The sequence below is a fragment of the Hemiscyllium ocellatum genome, chromosome 7, assembly GCF_020745735.1.
Source record: "Hemiscyllium ocellatum isolate sHemOce1 chromosome 7, sHemOce1.pat.X.cur, whole genome shotgun sequence".
In the NCBI taxonomy this organism is placed as follows: Eukaryota; Metazoa; Chordata; class Chondrichthyes; order Orectolobiformes; family Hemiscylliidae; genus Hemiscyllium; species Hemiscyllium ocellatum.
Window position 1 is genome coordinate 104,615,693 of NC_083407.1, and position 20,077 is coordinate 104,635,769.

General features: G+C 46.0%; 1 protein-coding gene across 1 annotated transcript in view; it reads left to right on the forward strand.

Annotated features, from left to right (window-relative positions):
• The first annotated feature begins 7,083 nt into the window (after positions 1–7,083).
• Positions 7,084–20,077, forward strand: part of plekhm3 (pleckstrin homology domain containing, family M, member 3) — a 183,665-nt gene continuing 170,671 nt past the window's right edge. Inside the window, exon 1 of the mRNA XM_060827616.1 lies at positions 7,084–7,124. The gene's annotated coding sequence lies outside the window, so the exon portion shown is untranslated. The remainder of the gene's footprint in view (positions 7,125–20,077) is intronic.

The following is a 20,077-nucleotide window of genomic DNA, read 5'->3' on the forward strand; positions in this document are numbered from 1 at the left end:
GAATCAACGTTTCAGGCCAGAGCATTCCTGATGAAGGGCTCTGGCCTGAAACGTCGAATTTCCTGTTCCTTGGATGCTCCCTGACCTGCTGTGCTTTAACCAGCAACACATTTTCAGCTCTTGGATTTCTTGCCCATGTTGTGTAGGTCTAATCACAAGGCTCCTGGGAAGGTGTTTCAGGATCTGGAAGAAACAATGACCTAATGGCAATACATTTCTGAATCAGGCTAGAGTGGGTCCTCAGCGTGATGGCACTCTCACAAGGCTGGCATTGTCCTTCCAGTTAATGGGATGACGGTGTAAGATGCCAACAAATGAAAGTGGCTCTGTGGGACTGCAGAGCGATACAGGTAGTGCAGGAATTCATCCAAATCTGTGGCACTCGCTAATTAATTCTCCATTTTGATTCCCAGAGAGGGAGACTGCTCTTCACACGAATGCAATAAGAATCAAACCACCAGCACCATGACTGTGCACAGGCGAATAAAGGGAGAGTTGCAATGCAATAACCATGGAGATTCGATAGTTAGGGACATTGTTCAGCCCACCCTGGCAATGTTTCTCTACAACCCCTACCATCGGGGGGAAGGTACAGAAGCCTGGACACATGCACCAGCTGGTTTTGTAACAGTTTCTACCCTCCTGTTGTTAGAATACTGAATGGACTCACAAGCTCTTAACATTCGCCTGTACCTGTGTTTTTGCTTTTTGCCACTGTTTACCTATTATTTGCTTATCTATGCTACTCATTCTGTAATCTGCCTGTATTGCTCGCAAGACAAAGCTTTTCACTATGCCTTGGTAGACGTGACAATAAATTCAATTCAATTCAATTCAATTCAATGGTAAACCTGGTTCCTGAATTGTACTTTGTTCCTGATGTCAGAGTAAAGGACACTTTGTTCAGAGATTGAGGTCAGACAGAAATTACAGAATGTTGAACAATAAAGCATAGGAACAGATGCCTTCAGTCCACCATGTCCGTACCAACCATGACGCGATTCTAACCTCATTGTCTGCACATAGTCTATTTCCCTCTCTTCTCTGCCTGGGCATGGGTCTGTTCAAATGCCTCTTAAACATTGTTGTTGTATCTGCTGCTACCACCTCCTCTGTCAGTGTGCTCCAGTCACCTACCAACCCCGGCTAAAAAAAACTTGCCTTGCACATCTCCTTTAAACTTTCCACATCTCAGTCTCTCGGAAGACTTCGCGACGACTGGTGGGTAAGTTTGGTCGCTTATTTAATAGTTGTAAATTTAAAGTTTTCCTTTTTAAAAAAAGCGGTAGCAGACCCGGAAGGCGCGCTAGGTTACCTGGGTAAGGTTTTTTTTTCTCCCCTTATTTAAAGGCGTAGGCGAGTCACCCGAGGCACTCCACGAGTAGTGCCTCCCACCCTTCCACCTCCTCTAACCTAATAATAAGACCAATTGTAACTAGCGGGTAAGTGCTGCATTTTCCTTGTTTGTTTCTTTAGATTTAGTTGGTTTTTGTTGTTTTTTTTAAGGAAAGCTTACTTTTAGAGGGATGGCAGTGCAGAGAGGGCAATGTTCCTCTTGCAACATGTATGAGGTGAGGGAAGCCATTAGCGTCCCTGCTGAGTACACTTGCAAGAAGTGCACCCATCTCCAGCTCCTCCAAACCCGTGTTAGGGAACTGGAGCTGGAGTTGGATGAACTGCGGATCATTCGGGAGGCAGAGGAGGTCATAGATCGGAGCTTTAGGCAAGTAGTTACTCCGAAAGTTCAAGATAGATGGGTGACAGTGAGGGGGAGTGGGAGGAGGAAGCCAGTGCAGGGACCCCCTGCGGTCATTCCCCTCAAGAACAAGTATACCGTTTTGGATACTTGTGGGGGGGATGACTTACCAGGGGCAAGCAACGAGGTTCAGGCCTCTGGCACGGAGCCTGGCCCCGTTGCTCAGAAGGGTAGGGTGGAGAAAGGTAGAGCAATAGTTCTTGGGGACTCGATAGTGAGGGGTACAGACAGACGGTTTTGTGGGGGCGACAGGGACTCACGTTTGGTATGTTGCCTCCCAGGTGCAAGGGTACGTGATGTCGCTGATCGTGTTTTCCGGGTCCTTAAGGGGGAGGGGGAGCAGCCCCAGATCGTGGTCCACGTTGGCACCAACGATATAGGTAGGAAGAAGGGTGAGGATGTCAGACAGGCTTACAGGGAGCTAGGTTGGAAGCTCAGAGTTAGAACAAACAGAGTTGTAGTCTCTGGTTTGTTACCCGTGCCACGTGATAGAGAGTCGAGGAATAGGGAGAGAGAGCAGTTAAATGTGTGGCTACAGGGATGGTGCAGGAGGGAGGGATTCCGGTTTCTGGACAACTGGGGTCCTTTCTGGGGAAGGTGGGACCTCTATAAAAAGGATGGTCTACACCTGAACCTGAGGGGCACCAGTGTCCTTGGGGGGAGGTTTGCTAGTGCTCTTTGGGAGGGTTTAAACTAACTCCGCGGGGGCATGGGAACCAGGACTGTAGCTTTAGGGTACAGGACCTTGAGTGTAGGGAGGTTAGGAATAATGCAGCGATCTCTGAGGAGGGTGCCTGTAACCAGAAAGGAGGATTGAAGTGTGTATACTTCAATGCCAGAAGTATAAGGAATAAGGTAGGTGAACTTGCAGCGTGGGTTGGTACCTGGGACTTCGATGTTGTGGCCATTACAGAGACGTGGGTAGAACAGGGACAAGAATGGCTGTTGCACGTTCCAGGGTTCAAATGTTTTAGTAAGATCAGACATGGGGGTAAAAAAGGGGGAGGCGTGGCATTACTTGTCAAAGACAGTATCACAGCAGTGGAATGGACGATGGAAGAGGACTTGCCATCTGAGGTAGTTTGGGCTGAGGTTAGAAATAGGAAAGGTGAGGTCACCCTGTTAGGTGTTTTCTACAGGCCTCCTAATAGTCCTAGAGAAGTAGAGGATAATATTGCGAGGATGATTCAGGAAAAGAGTGAAGGTAGCAGGGTGGTTGTTATGGGGGACTTTAACTTCCCAGATATTGACTGGGAGAGCTATAGCTCGAGTTCATTAGATGGGTCGGTGTTTGTACAATGTGTGCAGGAGGGTTTCCTGACACAATATGTCGACAGGCCAACAAGAGGGGAGGCTATATTGGATTTGGTTCTAGGTAATGAACCAGGCCAGGTGTTAGACTTGGAGGTAGGTGAGCACTTCGGGGACAGTGACCACAACTCGGTGACTTTTACTTTAGTGATGGAGAGGGATAATCGTGCGCCGCAGGGCAAGAGCTATAGCTGGGGGCAGGGAAATTATGATGCAGTGAGGCATGACTTAGGTTGTGTGGATTGGAAAAACAGGCTTCAAGAGAAGAACACTAATGAGATGTGGGGATTGTTCAAGGAGCAGCTACTGCGTGTCCTCGATAGGTATGTACCAGTCAGGCATGGTGTAAAGGGCCTTGTGAGGCAGCCGTGGTTTAGTAAGGAATTGGAGTCCCTTGTGAAAGGGAAGAAGGCGGCATATGTAAAGATGAGGCGTGAAGGTTCAGTAGGGGCGATTGAGAGTTATAAGGTAGCCAGGAAGGAGCTAAAGAGGGAGCTAAGAAAAGCGAGAAGGGGACATGAAAAGTCTTTAGCTGGTAGGATTAGGGAAAACCCAAAGGCTTTCTATAGGTATGTCAAGAATAAAAGGATGACTAGGGTAGGTATCGGTCCAGTCAAGGATAGTAGTGGGAAGTTGTGTGTGGAGGCGGAGGAGATTGGAGAGACATTAAATCAGTACTTTTCATCAGTATTCACTCAGGAACAGGACACTGTTGCTGATGTGAATATGGAATCACAAATAATTAGAATGGATGCCCTGGAAATATGCAGGGAAGAGGTTTTGGGAATATTGGAAAGGATGAATATAGATAAGTCTCCTGGGCCTGATGGCATTTACCCCAGGATCCTATGGGAAGCTAGGGAGGAGATAGCAGAGCCATTGGCCTGGATTTTTATGTCGTCATTGTCAACGGGAATAGTACCAGAGGACTGGAGGATAGCGAATGTGGTCCCATTGTTCAAGAAAGGGAGTAGGGATAGCCCTAGTAACTATAGGCCAGTGAGTCTGACTTCAGTGGTGGGCAAAGTCTTAGAGAGAATGGTAAGGGATAAGATTTATGAACATCTGGGTAGGAATAACGTGATCAGGGATAGCCAGCATGGTTTTGTGAAGGGCAGGTCGTGCCTCACAAACCTTATTGAGTTCTTTGAGAAGGTGACTAAGGAAGTGGATGAGGGTAAAGCAGTAGATGTTGTGTATATGGATTTTAGTAAGGCGTTCGATAAGGTTCCCCATGGTAGGCTAATGCTAAAACTTCAGAGGTATGGCATTGAGGATACATTAGACGTTTGGATTAGGAATTGGCTGGCTGGAAGGAGACAGAGGGTAGTAGTTGATGGATTATGTTCATCTTGGAGCGCAGTTACTAGCGGTGTACCACAAGGATCTGTTTTGGGACCATTGCTTTTTGTTATCTTTATAAATGATCTAGAGGAAGGACTTGAAAGCTGGGTAAGCAAGTTTGCGGATGACACGAAAGTCGGTGGAGTTGTGGATAGTGAGGAAGGAAGTGGTAGGTTACAGCGGGATATAGATAAGTTGCAGAGCTGGGCGGAAATGTGGCAAATGGAATTCAATGTAGCTAAGTGCGAAGTCGTTCACTTTGGTAGGAATAACAAGATGATGGATTACTGGGCTAATGGTAGGCTACTTGGTAGTGTAGATGAGCAGAGGGATCTTGGTGTCTATGTACACAGATCTCTGAAAGTTGCCACCCAGGTAAATAGTGCTGTGAGGAAGGCATATGGTGTACTGGGCTTTATTGGCAGAGGAATTGAGTTCCGGAGTCCTGAGGTCATGTTGCAGTTGTATAAGACTCTGGTGAGGCCTCATCTGGAGTATTGTGTGCAGTTTTGGTCGCCATACTATAGGAAGGATGTGGAAGCTTTAGAACGAGTGCAGAGGAGGTTTACCAGGATGTTGCCTGGAATGGTAGGAAGATCGTATGAGGAAAGGCTGAGGCACTTGGGGCTGTTCTCATTGGAGAAGAGAAGGTTTAGGGGAGATCTGATAGAAGTGTATAAGATGATTAGGGGTTTAGATAGGGTAGATACTAAGAACCTTTTACCGCTAATGGAGTCAGGTGTTACTAGGGGACATAGCTTTAAATTAAGGGGTGGTAGGTATAGGACAGATGTTAGGGGTAGATTCTTCACACAGCGGGTTGTGAGTTCATGGAATGCCCTGCCCGTATCAGTGGTGAACTCTCCTTCTTTATGTTCATTTAAGCGGGCATTGGATAGGCATTTGGAAGTTATTGGGCTAGTATAGGTTAGGTAGGACTCGGTCGGCGCAACATCGAGGGCCGAAGGGCCTGTACTGCGCTGTATCCTTCTATGTTCTATATGTTCTATCTCATCTTCAACCTCGTCCCCCCTCAGCCTTGAACACTAGTGAAAATAATCCAAATTTGTCCAACGTCTCCTTATGTTCCAATCCAGGCAACATCCTGGTAAACCTCTTTTGCACTCTCTCCAAAGCCCTCCAGATTCTTTCTATCATTTGGAAACCAGAGCTGCACACCACGCTCCAAATGTGGCTGAACTAAAGTTACATACAGCTGCAATGTGACTGGCCAATGTTTATACTCAAATATCCTGACCGATGTATGGAAGCATGCCATATTCTTTCTTTACCACCTTATCCACTTATGTGGCCGCTCTCACGGAGTTAATCGTGGTGCATGTTGGATCCCATGGCATAGGTAAGGAAAGGGTGGAGGTCCTACATACAGCGTTTCAGGAGCTATGGGAAAGATTACAAACAGGAACTCAAAGTCAGTGATCTCAATCCAATGCCCAAGGCCACATACTGATGAGTGCAAAAGTAAGAAAATCGTCCATCAAAAGTCTGGCTGGAGAATTGGTGCAGGAAAGAGAGAGTCCTGACTCCTAGGACATTGGGAGAACACTGCTGGGGGTAGGGTGGGGAGCAGGCACAATGGGCTGAATGGTCTCCTTCTGCACCGTAAGAGTGATGCGATCCTGTGGCCTCTCGGGATGGAGCACTTGTAGAAGATGGGCAGGTTGGTTTAGGCGTTCCTTGCTGAGACCCTGTCCCAGGAACAGTGCTGAGCCCAACAGTCTCACTGGGACTTTAACTCATATCATTGGCCAGAGCTGAAGCCAAGATGTTAGAGGGAGGAAACTAGAAAATGACAGAGAACAGCAGCTGTGAGGTCAGAGGAAAGAGATCCAGAAACAGCTGTGATGTTAGAAGTATCCCAAAAATAGCAAGAAGCGGATTGAGGAGATGATGGAGGTATTAAATTGTACACTCTCCAATGCTTGTGGCATAATGATGAGCGGCAGGCACAAGTTATCACATGGAATTATGTCAGACATGACTCAAACAGGGCCCAGAATAGAACAGAGATATAGTGTTGGAGAAATGGACGGCTGCTGATTTTGTTACGGAACCTCTACTCCCAAAAAGGAGAGGATAAACCAGCAAACTACAGATAGACAGTCCAACATCAATAATGGGGAGGTCACAGGAAACTATTGCCAAGGACAAAATAAACTGATCTTTGGAAAGTTTTCATCAAGGAGACAGGAATTTGTTAGAGGCGAATCCAGTCTGATTAATTTGATGTAACTACAGAGCAGATCAAGTCATCATTGTAATTTTTTTAAATTTTTGGTTAATTGGATATGAGCATTGCTTACAAACCAGCATTTATTGTCCAGCCTTAAATGCTCTGGAGAAGGTTGTCTTCCTGAAACACTGCAGAGGTGGGGTTTGAGGGCCCACCCACAATGCTGTTAGAGAGGGACTTCCTGGATTCTGTCCAGAGACAGTAAAGTGACAGCAATATATTTCCAAATCAGGATGGTGAATGGCTTGGAGGGGAACCTACAGATGCTGGTGTACACATCTATCTGCTGCCCTTAACCTTCTAGATGGTTGTGATCATGGATTTAGAAGATGATGTCAAAGGAGCCTTGGTGAGCAACCACAGTGCATCTTGCAGTCGATATTCACAGTGCTTCTGCTGCGTGGTGATGGAGGAAGGAGGTGAATGTTGAATGCAGTGGTTGGAATGCCAGTCAAACAGGTCAGTTTGTTGTGGATGATGTCAAGCTTCTTGAGTGTTGTAGGAGCTGCATTCACCCAGGCAAGTGAGGTGTACGCTCCTCACTTGTGCCTGTAGGTGGTGGACAGGAAATGAGTTGCTCTTGACAACCTGCTGTGGCAGCCATATTGTTTCTGCCGCTTGTCCAGTTTAGTTTCAGGTCAATGGAAACACGCACCCACCCCCCCCCCCCCTCCCCTCCCCCAGTAGGTTGATAGTGGACAATTCTGCAAGCTGATGCCATTGAATATCAAGGGAAGATTATGTCTCACTTGAACTGCTCATTACTTGGCATTTGTGTGGCAGAAATGTCACTTATCATTTGTTAGCCCAAGCTTGGATGTGTCCAAATATTGCTGCACATGAACATGGATTGCTGTAGCATTTGAAGGATTGTGATTGGTGTTGAACATTGTGTGATCATCAATGAACAATCCCAGTTCTGAATTAATCATGGAGGGAAGGTCATTGCTGAAGCAACTGAAGATGGTTGGACCTCGGACACTACTTTGAGGGGCTGCTGCCAAGATACCAAGTAGGAATAAGACGATTGGTCTTCGTCAACCGCCACCATCTTCCTCCCTGCTGGATTATGTAGATCTCCAGCAGGCATTTGACAAAATAGAACACAGGAATTTTAATAAGAAGATGGAAACCCATGGGGTTAAGGTGAAAGTGATCATGTGGATTCTGTGAAAGGAAACAAAGCATGGTGGATGGTGTTCGGCCTGGGAGGTTGGATTATTGTGATGTTCGCCAAGGATCATCTTGGAATCCCTTAGTCTTCCATCTTTCTGAACAATGTGGATTTGGGGAGTAGCAATTTAACATCTGCAAAATAAGTAAAAATTGAATTAAGATCATGATGAGGATCGTTTGGAGCTATGAGATGATGAAGTGGGCAAACACATGGCAGTCAGTATGCAGAAATGTGAAGTGAACCTGTTGAATCGGCAGAGAGGGTGGTCACAAGGTGTAGCTCCATGGCACTCATAGTTCCAGCACCACTTCAGTCCCAAAATGTGCCTAACTCTGGCATGACTGCTGCCTGATGTCAATCTATGGAAGTCAGGGGTGCGGGTGTTAAGACAGTGTATTGCAACTACACAGATCATAACAGATCATGTAAAGGATAGGAATGTGTGAATAAGGAAGCGTTTGCTCCAATTTTACTGAGCATTGCTTAGCCCAGACCTGGAGTACCACGTACAGATTTGGTCTCCATATTTGTTGGGAGTTGCAGCTAATCCTGCTCCTATTCCTTTTGTTATTAAGTTCGAATGGCAGGGAGAGACTGAAGGAGAAAGAGGTCTAGAAATAGGGAGACATCCGCACTCCCACCTTCAGCCTTGCTGTTCAAGCCAATACTTAAATCTGTAAATCTGTAAAAATTAAAATGCTTCCATCAGCAGTTTTACTGAGAAAGAACATCAATTAGGCTGAGCTTAGAAGCTGATTCATTTATACTGTCTCTGTCTGAAATTTCAAAAAGTCTTTGTGGTTTTCAGAACAGTTTAAAGTTAGCCAAGTCCAGAGAGAGTAGAGCTATATGTTACAGAAGTCGTGGTTCTGACTTCAAATGTTCCGGCCAGACCATTTGCTCTCACTCATGGTTGTAGAGGGCTCTAACCCCGTGTATGCTACAGGAGGGCAACACGCAGAGGCAGCACAGAGAGGGACGATGCTGCTCACTGGTTGAAGAAGGGGGAGGTGGACTGGCAGTCTCAACAGGAGGGCTTAATAACACAGAGTAATAAAACATGAGCATCTCTATGTCCTCAAACTAAGGCAGGAGCAATGTGTGCACTGGTGCTGCTCATTCAGAAGGTGCTGAGAGAAATTGGCCGTAAGAGCATAAGAAATAGGAACATGTGTAGGCCGTTCAGCCCTCGAGCCAGTAGGATCAGTGCTGTTCCGACATTCCTCGCTTCCACTTTACTTCCCTTTCCCTGTAAACCTTGATTCCTCTATTGATCAAGAATCTAAACATAAAGAAGGACCCTGCCCCCACCGCTCTCTGTGGCAAGTAGGCCCAAAGACTCACAACCCTCTAAGAGAAGAAATTCCTCTTCATCTTCTTTGCCTCCCCTTATCCTGAGACAATGCCGTCTGGTCAGGGGGAAACATTCTCTGAGCCCTTACCCTGTCAATCTCCTTAAGAATCCGAAACGTGTCATTGAAGTCACCTCGCATTCTTTTGAGCTCTATCTTCTGTATGCCTCAGAGCAGGGCAAGGACAGCATTGCCGGTGATAGAAAAGGTGACCATCTGCATGGACCTCTTTTGCATCCGGGTCCTTCCGAACTAGGGCAGCTGAAATCTGCTGCTTCTCTCAGGGCGCCATCGACCGCTGCACAGAGGAGGCGACTGGCACCCTTTCTGACAGAAGGGGGCAGTGCAATGCCCTTTTCCTGAACCAAAAGGGGCCAGTCACATGGCTTGGCCGGGAGAGTCACATTCCCCATGACGCTGGGTATCCTTAACTAGAGCCACACGGCTTCCCAATGCTAAGACACAGTCTCATGGTTACCATTCACTCAATAATGAGCACCTAGCGTGCGCCCATTCCTCTGCAGATCGAGGTGAACTCCCAGTAAACTGATACTGGTCCTGATGCCGGTATTCTGCACCAGTCCACTGTTCCCTCAGTGTTTGATTCAATATTCCGACCCCGGCCTTCTTAACTCGCAATGGACAATTGATGTTGGCCCAGCCAGCTAAGCCAGTATGGCATTGTATGTATTTGAATAAAGATTTCAGACACCCTGTCAAATCAGAACACAATTGCTACGTAAGAAAACTCATTGGCTGAGCTTCAAGTCCATCACATCAGTACATAACCCAATTACTATTGGCCGGAGTATCTGTGTGAGAGACAGTTTATGACAGGGGTGGATGGAAGAGGGAGTGTACCTTCCGGTGGTTCAGTAACTACAGGCCATGGAATCCAAAACCTGAGCGAAATATCGAAAGGTTTTACAAGGAGAGCGTTTTTTCACTCGGAGATTTGTCAGGGTCTGAGGTGGTGGTGGATGCTTCAAAATATATAATTTTAATAGTAAGCTAGGCAGATACTTGAGGATGAGGGGCAGAGAGAACTACAGCCAAATGCCAAAGGTGTGGGAATAAGCACACACCTACTCTTTCGAAGGGTCAAAGGGCTGAAAGACCTTTCTCTCTGATATCGGATTCTACAATGCCATAATTCCATGAGGAGAAAGCGGAGACTGCAGATGCTGGAGCTCAATGTTGAGAGTGTGGTGCTGGAAAAGCACAGCAGGTCAGGCGGCATCCGGGGAGAATCAACGTTTTGGGCATAAGCCTTTCATCAGGACTGAGGCTTGTGGGTCAGGACTGAGAGATAAATGGAAGGGGGTGGCAATGGAGGGAAGGTAGCTGAGAAAGCGAGAGGTGGATGGAGGTGAGGGAGAAGGTGATAGGTCAGAGGGGGGAAGTGATGGACAGGTCCGGAGACCGGATTGGATGCTTGGGACTAGGATCATGTGAGGGAAGGGGAAATGAGGAAGCTGTTGAAATCCACATTTATCCCGTGTGGTTGCAGGGTCCCAAGGCGGAATATGAGGTGTTCTTCCTCCAGGTGTCGGGTGGAAATGGTTTGGCGTTGGAGGAGGCCTAGGACCTGCACGCCCTTGGGCAGAGTGGGAGGGGCATTCCATGAGGCAGGGTCTCACTGTCCTGACGAGGTGTGGTGCAGGTTGTGGAATGGACAAATAATGGGGCAGACTGGCATCAGGTAGATACATACCCATACCCACCACCTCAGCAATGAAATTCTGGGTGGATGATTCTTTGGCGATCCTTTTGACTTGCTACCCATTAAAAGCTTGACAATTCATGGGCCTCAACCCAGAGAGGCAAGAAAGATGGCTGCTTTCCTGACAAGGATGGGACAGAGCCTCCATGTGCCCCATTCGGAGGGGGGGGATATAGGGAACATGGATTGGAGGCTGGAGGATGACTCCTGAAAGCCACATCGCTGTCCTTGACTCAGACCATGACCCCAATCCACATGATTACCCATCACCCCAAAATAATACACCTTCCTGATGGTTGTGATCTTCATGGCTGTGTAGCCTCAGCCTACCACAGCAGCTCCCAGTGAGCGCTGACATCTGATTGGCCAGAAGCTCCAGGCAGTTCAGGATCTCTTTGACCAAACTTCTGACCTTTTCTTTAAAATCTCTACCATGTGGGATCAGGCCCTACAGCCCAAAGTCCACACTGACCCTCTAAAGAGGATCCCACCCAGACCCATTCCCCTACACCTTACCCTGACTCATACAACTAACGTACACATCCCTGAACATGATGGACAATTTAGCATAGCCAACTCACCTGACCTGCACATGTTTGGACTGTGTGAGGAAACCCATGCAGACACAGGGAGAAAATGCAAACTCCAAACACCCAAGACAAGGATCGAACCCAGGTTCCTGGTGCTGTAAGATAGCATTCTAGCTGCTGAGCCACCGTGCCACACCTTATTGCCATTGATTTCAAAAACCTACTTTATCCATGAAACTTATCCCCAACTGCATACGGCAGCCTTTGCAGAGAAAAAGGAAGAAACATAACATTGGAATTTTGACATTTCTCAGATCTCTCTACGCTTGCAAAAGAAGGTATTTTTTTGCTTGTGCAGGGAACTGTTTCTGTTCATTTTGAGGCACTGGGAGGGTCTGAGAACTGAACAGATCCTCATTGTACATTGGCACAAAGACCTTAGACCGCCAACACATCTTGACGGCAGCTGCCCCAAGCCTTCGTGTGTCCCTCCGCACATAGTCCTGGACCTTGGAACGTGCCAGTCTGCAACACTCAGTCGAGGTCAGTTCCTTGGTCTGGAAGACCAACAAGTTTCAGGCAGACCAAAGAGCATCTTTCACTGAGTTGAAGGTCCTCCAGGCGCAGTGGATGTTGGATTTGGTGTGTTGGGGAACAAACTGTAGAGCACAGAGTCCTGTGTCATGGAGCTGCTCAAGATGAACCTCGACAAGGACCATTGCATCTCTCTCCAGACCTTCTTTCCAAAGGCACGTTCCAGAAGGAGGTGTGTGACAGTCTCTACTCCTCTGCAGTCACTTCAAGGGCAACGTGCAGTGGTGCGGAGAGACCAGGCATACATGAGGGATCTGACAGGCAGTGCCCTTCTCACCACCAGCCAATAGATGTCTTGGTGCTTGTTGGAAAGTTCCAGTGATGAGGCATTCTGCCAGATGACTTTGACAGTCTGCTCAGGGAACAACATGACAGGATCCCCCTTTCCGTTTACCACAGGGTCTCAAGGACGTTACATGCTGATGGCCTTCCATGAGGGACAGGTGATACGATACACTCCGACTGCTTCCAATCTTCATATTGTATCCATCAATGTCACATTCCACAAGCGAATTGGGTAAAACGTAATTCTATCCACCTTAATCCACTACTTTGCAATAAACATACGGGTGGTATTCTTCACTTACTGAATGCTGCCATCAAGCCAAAAGAAAGCTCTACTAACCAAATAAGTGAATTGTGTGTTAGATGTGTTTCGGTGCCTGTGTGATGCTGAGTAAAGGGACTGTATGTCCCAGTGATTAGTAGCCCACATAAAAACAACACATCCCTTTCACTCAGCATGCTAAGCATGCTTCCAAACCTCAGAACACCATATCCAACTTTAGATGTGATAGCATTATTGACACGGAAAACCTTTTAACAAGTTTATTCAGCATTTATTGCCCAACGCTAATTGTCCAAAGGGTAGTTAAGAATTAACCATATTGCAGTTGTGAAGTCACATGTAGTCCAGGCCAGGTAAGAATGATAGATTGCCTTCCTAAAAGGACAGTAATAAACCAGATTGTTTGTTTCCCCTGACAATTGATTCATGGTCATCATTAGACTCTTAATTCCAGACTTGTTACTGAATTCACAATGCCTCATCCACCATAGCAGGACTATGAACTTGGGTCCTCAGGACATTGCCTGGGTCTCTGGATTAACAGATCAGCAACAATACCTCTAGACCATCACCTCCTCCTGTGCCAAGGATTAGACTAGAAAACAATTTAAGATTACCAAGTAGGCTTGCAGTGAGATTCATAACAATGTCAAAAATCACAAGATACTGGGTTATAGTCCACCATTAAATTTCAAATAAATCTGTTGGACTATAACCCAGTGTCATGTGCTTTTTGACGGTGTCCACCCCAGTGCAACACCAGCAGCTCCACATCATTCATATCAATGTGATAGAAAGTACATCTATTCACACAAAGGGCCCTTTCCTTTGTGGGTAGATTGAGCATGTCCATTTGTTGGACCTTTTCAATGAGGAGATGGCAATGGAGACATCCAGTTCCTGCTACATCCCCATGGCAATGCTCTGACCATTCAGAGTCAAGTTTGAATTTACCTAGTTGCATCTCCACACCAATCACAGTCCAATCTGCATCCTCTTCTCATGCTGAATAAATTATTATGTCCTTTTTAATAACTGTTTTCTTGTGTTTGAGTCCTGATGAGGAGCAGGAGAAAAAAACTCTGACACCCTGTCACTTTTTAGCAAAGTTATTGAGTGACTTGTAATTGTCAACAAATTAAAGTATTCCTCCACTTTTATGTTTATCCTCCACCTGTACCTTTGACAATGCTAGCTCATTGCAGTGCCCCATAATCCTTGTTTTCGACATTTCTAACATTGCTTTCCATCAGACGTTGACACCATCTTTCACAGATTCAAGGATACAAGGCTGGGAAGCAGGACTAATTGGATAGCTCCTTGACAGAACCAGCATGGACATATTGGGGATAAATGGCCTCCTCCTAGTTTATATCATTACATAATTGCAGTCATAATAGGGATCCCAGGAATTGAGTCAATACAATGTCCCACAAGTATATTAATATTTGTACAAGTTTCCTGGAAATATACTAATGTATACATGGAGTACACAAGAGTGCATTAGTATTTGCATAGGATTCCAGGTAGATGTTAATATTTCCTCATGGACAAGCATGTGCATTAATGTTTGCAGGAAATTCTTTAGTGCTTGTTAATAGTTGCAAGAAATCACCACAAGTGTGTGAAGATTTAGAATATAGAACATGGAACATTACAGTACAGGCCCTTTGGCCCTTGATGTTGTGCCGACCTGTGAAACCAATCTGAAGCCTATCTCACCTACACTATTCCATTTTCATCCAGATGTTTATCCAATGATCATTTAAATCCCTTTCAGTTGGCAAGTCTACTGCAGGCAGGGCATCTCTACTGCTCTCTGAGTAAAGAAACTACCCCTGATATCTGTCCTATATCTATCACCCCTCCACTTAAAGGTATGTCCCCTTGTACTAGCCATCACCATCTGAGGAAAAAGGTTCTCACTGTCCACCCTATCTAACCTTCTGATCATCTTATATGTCTCAATTAAGTCACCTCTCAAACTTCTTCTCTCTAATGAAAAAGCCTCAAGTCCCTCTGCATTTCCTCAGAAGACCTTCCCTCCGTACCAGGTAACATCTTAGTAATTCTCCCCTGAACCATTTCCAATGCTTCCACATCCTTCCTATCATGCAGTGATCAGAACTGTACACAATACTCTAAATGCGGCTACACCAGAGTTTTGTACAGCTGCAACATGACCTCATGGCTCGAAACTCAATGAAAGCTAATACATCATATGTCTTCTTAACAACCTTATCAAACTGGATGACAACTTTCAGGGAACTATGTATATGGACAACTGAGATCTGTCTGCTCATCTACACTATCAACAATTTTACCATTAGCCCCGTACTCTGTATTCCTGTTGCTCCTTCCAAAGTGAATCATCTCACACTTTTCCACATTAAATTGTATTCGCCACCTCTCCGCCCAGCTCTGCAGCTTATCTGTTACCTCTGTAACCTGCAACATCCTTCAGTACTATCCAGAACGCTATTGACCTTAGTGTCACCCGTAAATTTACTAACCCATCCTTCAATGCCCTCATCCAGATCAATTATAAAAATGACAAACAGCAGTGGCCCTAAAACAGATCCTTGAAGTACACCACTAGTAACTGAAGTCTATGATGAACATTTCCCATCAAACACCATCCTCTGTCTTCTTTCAGCTAGCCAATTTCTGATCCGTACTGCTAAATCACTCTCAATCCCATGCCTGCGTACTTTCTGCAATAGCCTATCGTGGGGAACCTTTCTCAAAGGCCTTACTGAAATCCACATACACCACATCAACTGCTTTACCTTCATCCACCTGTTCGGTCATCATCTCAAAAAACTCAAAAAGATTTGTGAGGCATGACCTACCCTTCACAAAACTGTGTTGATTACCCTAAACAGCTTATTCCTTTTTAGATGATTCTAAATCCTATCTCTTATAACCTTTTCCAACACTTTACCCACAACTGAAGTAAGGCTCACTGGTCTATAATTACTAGGGTTGTCACCACTCCCCTTGTTGAAAAAGGGGATAACATTTACTGTCCTTTAGTCCTCTGGCATTATTCCTGTAGACAATGATGACATAAAGACCAAAGCCAAAGGCTCTGCAATCTCCTTTCTGCCTTCCTAGACAATTCAATGTTAAATCCCATCTGGCCCAGGGGACTTATCTATTTTCACACTTTCTAGAAATGCCAACACCTCCTCCTTATGAACCCCAATCCCATTTAGTCTGGTAGCCTGCATCTCAGTATTCTCCTCCACAACATTGTCTTTTCTAGTGTGAATACTGACAAAAATAATATTCATTTAGGGCTTCCCCTATCTCTTCGGACTCCACGCACAAAATTTGAATGGGTTCTGTGGGTGTTAATATGTACTGACTGAACTAGGTGCATGTTAATGCTTGCATTAAGGTTCTAAGTGTTTCAGTATTTGTATCGGGTCTCTGGGAGTCTATTAATATTTGCAGACAGCCTCCGGGTATATGCCAGCATTGGCACGGGATTCCCAGGATGGGGTTTATAGTTGCAGGGTGCCCTTAGATTGAATTACTATTTGCATTGGGCTCCTGTTTGTTTGAATATTTGTGAAGTTTCCCCAGGAACGTGCCTGAGTCATTATTGAGTATGAATGGAGTAACCGGAGATCAGGTTAATATTTGCAGAGGGGCATTGTAATGAGTTCAGCCATCTGGAGCTCATAGAATATGAGTTCCCAGATTGGGGCTGTTAATCTGGTCCAATCAGAGAGCCCTGGTTGACAAAAGGGTGACTGAGACTCTAGTGCCTTACTTAGTAAGAGGCAATGGTACGGTCAAAGGCTATACATTTGTAAATAAAGGGTGATCGGTGATGGGACACCGGCCTCTGAAGAGGTATTTCTTTCACCAGACAGTAACACTTGAGACAATATGTTGCGAATAAGTTGTGGGCAGTCTTCTTACCATCTCCACCATTGGCTTGTGTACATTTTAGAGTCACAAGCAAGTTTGCAGGTGAAGCTTGACAGCAAGCCTGAGAAAGGGATGTTAGACAGGTCATAGAATCTAGAATCCCTGTGGAAGTAGGTCAGTCAGCCCATACTGACCCTCCGAAGAGCATCTCACCCAGATCCAGCCCTATCCTACCCCTACCCTATCCCTGGAACCCTGCAATTTCCCATGGCTAATCTATTTAGCCTGTGCAACATAAGGAAATTTAGCATGGCCAATCCACCTAATCCGGACCATGGAACAAACCCACGCAGACTGGGGGAGAATGTGCAAACTCCATACAGACAGTCACCCGAGGTTGGAATCAAACCCAGATCCCTGGCGCTGTGAGGGAGCAGTGCTGACCGCTGAGCCACTGGGCCACCCTGATGCCCAATAACTTGGTCAAGGAGTTGAGATGCAGAACATAGACCCAAGTTTGTGACATCTAGTTGCATTTCAAGAAACTCCTTCCAAGTTGTGTTCAGTGCTGCAATGACCGAAACCCTTTGCACATTGAACGTGGGTCTCTCCGGCAACTGGCCTGATCAAATTCACTCTGTAGGCCTCATTGGCTGCTGCTGGTGCCTTGAACTCCCACTTGAAACCATATCGATGCAGCCAGGGCTAAATTTAGAAACCTATTCCATTCGTTCAGCACAATTTGAACAAATCAAATAAATCATGATCAGCTGACTAGTACTGTTGTGAGACCTTGGGCGACTGTCAAATCAGCATTAAGCCTTGCAAACGCACAAACCAACAGAGCGCAGCACCACTGAAGGACCGAAAATCCACCGTTTCCTCTTTATTTTGACATCTTTAATACCAGTATGAAGGTGCCCACCCCCGCTAAAACGTGGCTGTTTAAAGTCTTTCACCTCCCTTTCTGCTTTTGTTCTGAATTCCACTGAGCTGTCCACTGCCAACCAATAATTTACTTCTGTAGCACAGCCAGTGGGTTTTCCTGAGTCCTGTCTTTTTAAAAAATGTCACTATCTTTCAGAAGTCTCTGAAAAGGGCTGACTCATGCCCTATCAGCACTCCTCCAACACTCCATCTGTTTCTGCCTGGTTTTGGTGTGGGAGGATGGATTGTCATTGCTAGTGGTCTCTTTGGTCCAGGAAGGGGCCATTCTCCCCATTGTGGCTCTGCTGGCTCCTTGGTAATTGATCCTATTCTCTGCCTGCCGCCCTGTGGATTTACCTTTCCTCCTCAGGTATGTACTCAACCTCCTTTTGAACTACTTGCTCAGGCAGTGCATGCCAGATCAGAACGAGTTAAACAGGTGCCTCCCCATTTTGCCTCTGCCTCTTTTGTCAGTGCCTCCCACAGAACTTCATCACCACCAAAGGAGTTCCCTAATAAAATGAGTCGAAGGAAAGGATTGGCTGAATGTTGCTCGCTCGCTCCCTCCCCCCCCATAGGTGATACTGGCCATCGAAAGACCCTTTTATTCCTCTTCACAAATTCTCACATCATCAGGACCAGAGAAGTACTTTCAAAGTGTTGTTTCTTTTCAAATGTAGGAAACGTGGCTGACAAACTGCATGCAAAAATCTCCCTCAATGAGATCTCTGACCTGGCGTCCTGTCTCCTGTTCAGGATGACAATGACGGACTTTGAGAGGATCCAGATAGACTGGTGGAATGGACAGTCATGTGGCGCTGAAGTGATTCATTTTGGTTGGAATGGTGAGGTGACCCATTAGAAGGTACAGGGTACAATTCTAGCTGGGCACAGGAACAGGTCGGCCGAGGAGAGTACAACCCCACAGGGAAGTGGTTAAGAGCAAGGTTGAAAAGGTAAATGGGGGCTTTACAGAGCGAGGCATAGAATACAAAAGGAATGGAGCTATGATGAATCTTTAAACACATGGGTAGGATGAATAGCCAAGGCCTTCCCCCCAGGGTAGGGGAATCCAGAACTAGAGGGCACAGGTTTAAGCTGAGAGAGGAAAGATATAAAAGGGACCTTCGGGGCAACCTTTTCACACAGAGGGTGGTGCGTGTATGGAATGAGCTGCCAGAGGAAGTGGTGGTGGTTGGTACAATTACAGCATTTAAAAGGCATCTGGGTGGGGACATGAATAGGAAGGGTTTAGAGGGATATGGGCCAAGTGCTGGCAAATGGGACTAGATTAGATATCTGGATATCTGATTGGCATGGACGCGTTGGACAGAATGGCATATTTCTGCTCTGTACATCTCTATGTCTCTATAACTCTATTTATATCTGGAATGAGTGGGTTTCCTATGAGGAAAGATTGGGAAGACAAGGCTGCTTTTCCCTGGGGTTTGGAAGGGGAAAGGGTGATTTGATTGAAGATTATAAGATGCTAAATGATTTTGGTAAGATGGGCATGGAAGGGATGCTTACCCTTGCGGGTGAATTTAGAAGTAGTGGACATTGTTTTAAGATTAAGAGTCACCTTCTTAGGGACAGGAATGAGGATTTTCCCTGAAATGGCCTACCGTTACTTCTGATTTGTAAGTGGTCCCCCTGTGTGCTTTCACAGTTACGCAATTTCGTTATGTCAGACAGAACAACGTAGTGTAAATTCAAATGATTAAATCCCAAGTGTGTTGACCCGATGGTGATGAAGATTTGCTGACAGAGAGGGAAACGGTCAGGCAAGGAGCAGTGGGAATAATACAATCTTCCTCCAGTGCCCTTGTGCTGACCCCACAATGAGACAGCGATGGGCCTGAAACTGACTCCATTGAGGGAGCTGGAGAGGGATCTCATCACTAACACTGATGAAAATCCACTTAGTTTCTGTACAATGCCCTCCATCATTTTATTTGAGGATTGCATCAACCTGAAATGGACAGGTAATATCCTGGTTGTTTACAAAGCAAGTTGATTTTTATTCACTCATGGGAGTAGTAGCTATTGTCCTGAACTGATGCAATCCATGTGCTTTAGGTAGATCCACAATGCCACTGAATCATAGAACCCCAACAGTGTGGAAGCAAGCCATTTGGCCCAGTGAGTCCACACAGACTCTCCGAAGAACATCCTACCCAGAAACAAACCCCTAATTTCTAACCCTGCATTTTCCACGGCTTATTCACCTAGCTTGCACATCTTTAGACTGAGAGAAGAAACTGGAGCACCCAGAGTAAACCACACAAACACAGGGAGAATGCGCAAACTCCACACAGACATTACCTGAGGGTGGAATCGAACCCAGGTCCCTGACACTATGAGGCAGCAATGTTAACCACTGAGCCACTATGCGTCTGGGATGTTGGGGGAGGGGGGAGGACGGGGGCAGTGTGCTGGTTGGTGGTGGGCTGTGTTCCAGGAATTTGACCCAGTGACAATGAAGGTACGGCAATATATTTCCAAATGACGATGGTGAATGACTTGGAGGGGGATTTGCAGGTGATGGTATTCCCACGAATCTACTGGCTTTGTCTTTCTAGGTTTGGAAGGTGTCATCTAAGGGGCCTTAGCAATTTCTGCAGTGCATCCTGTAGACCATACGCATTGCTGCTGTTGA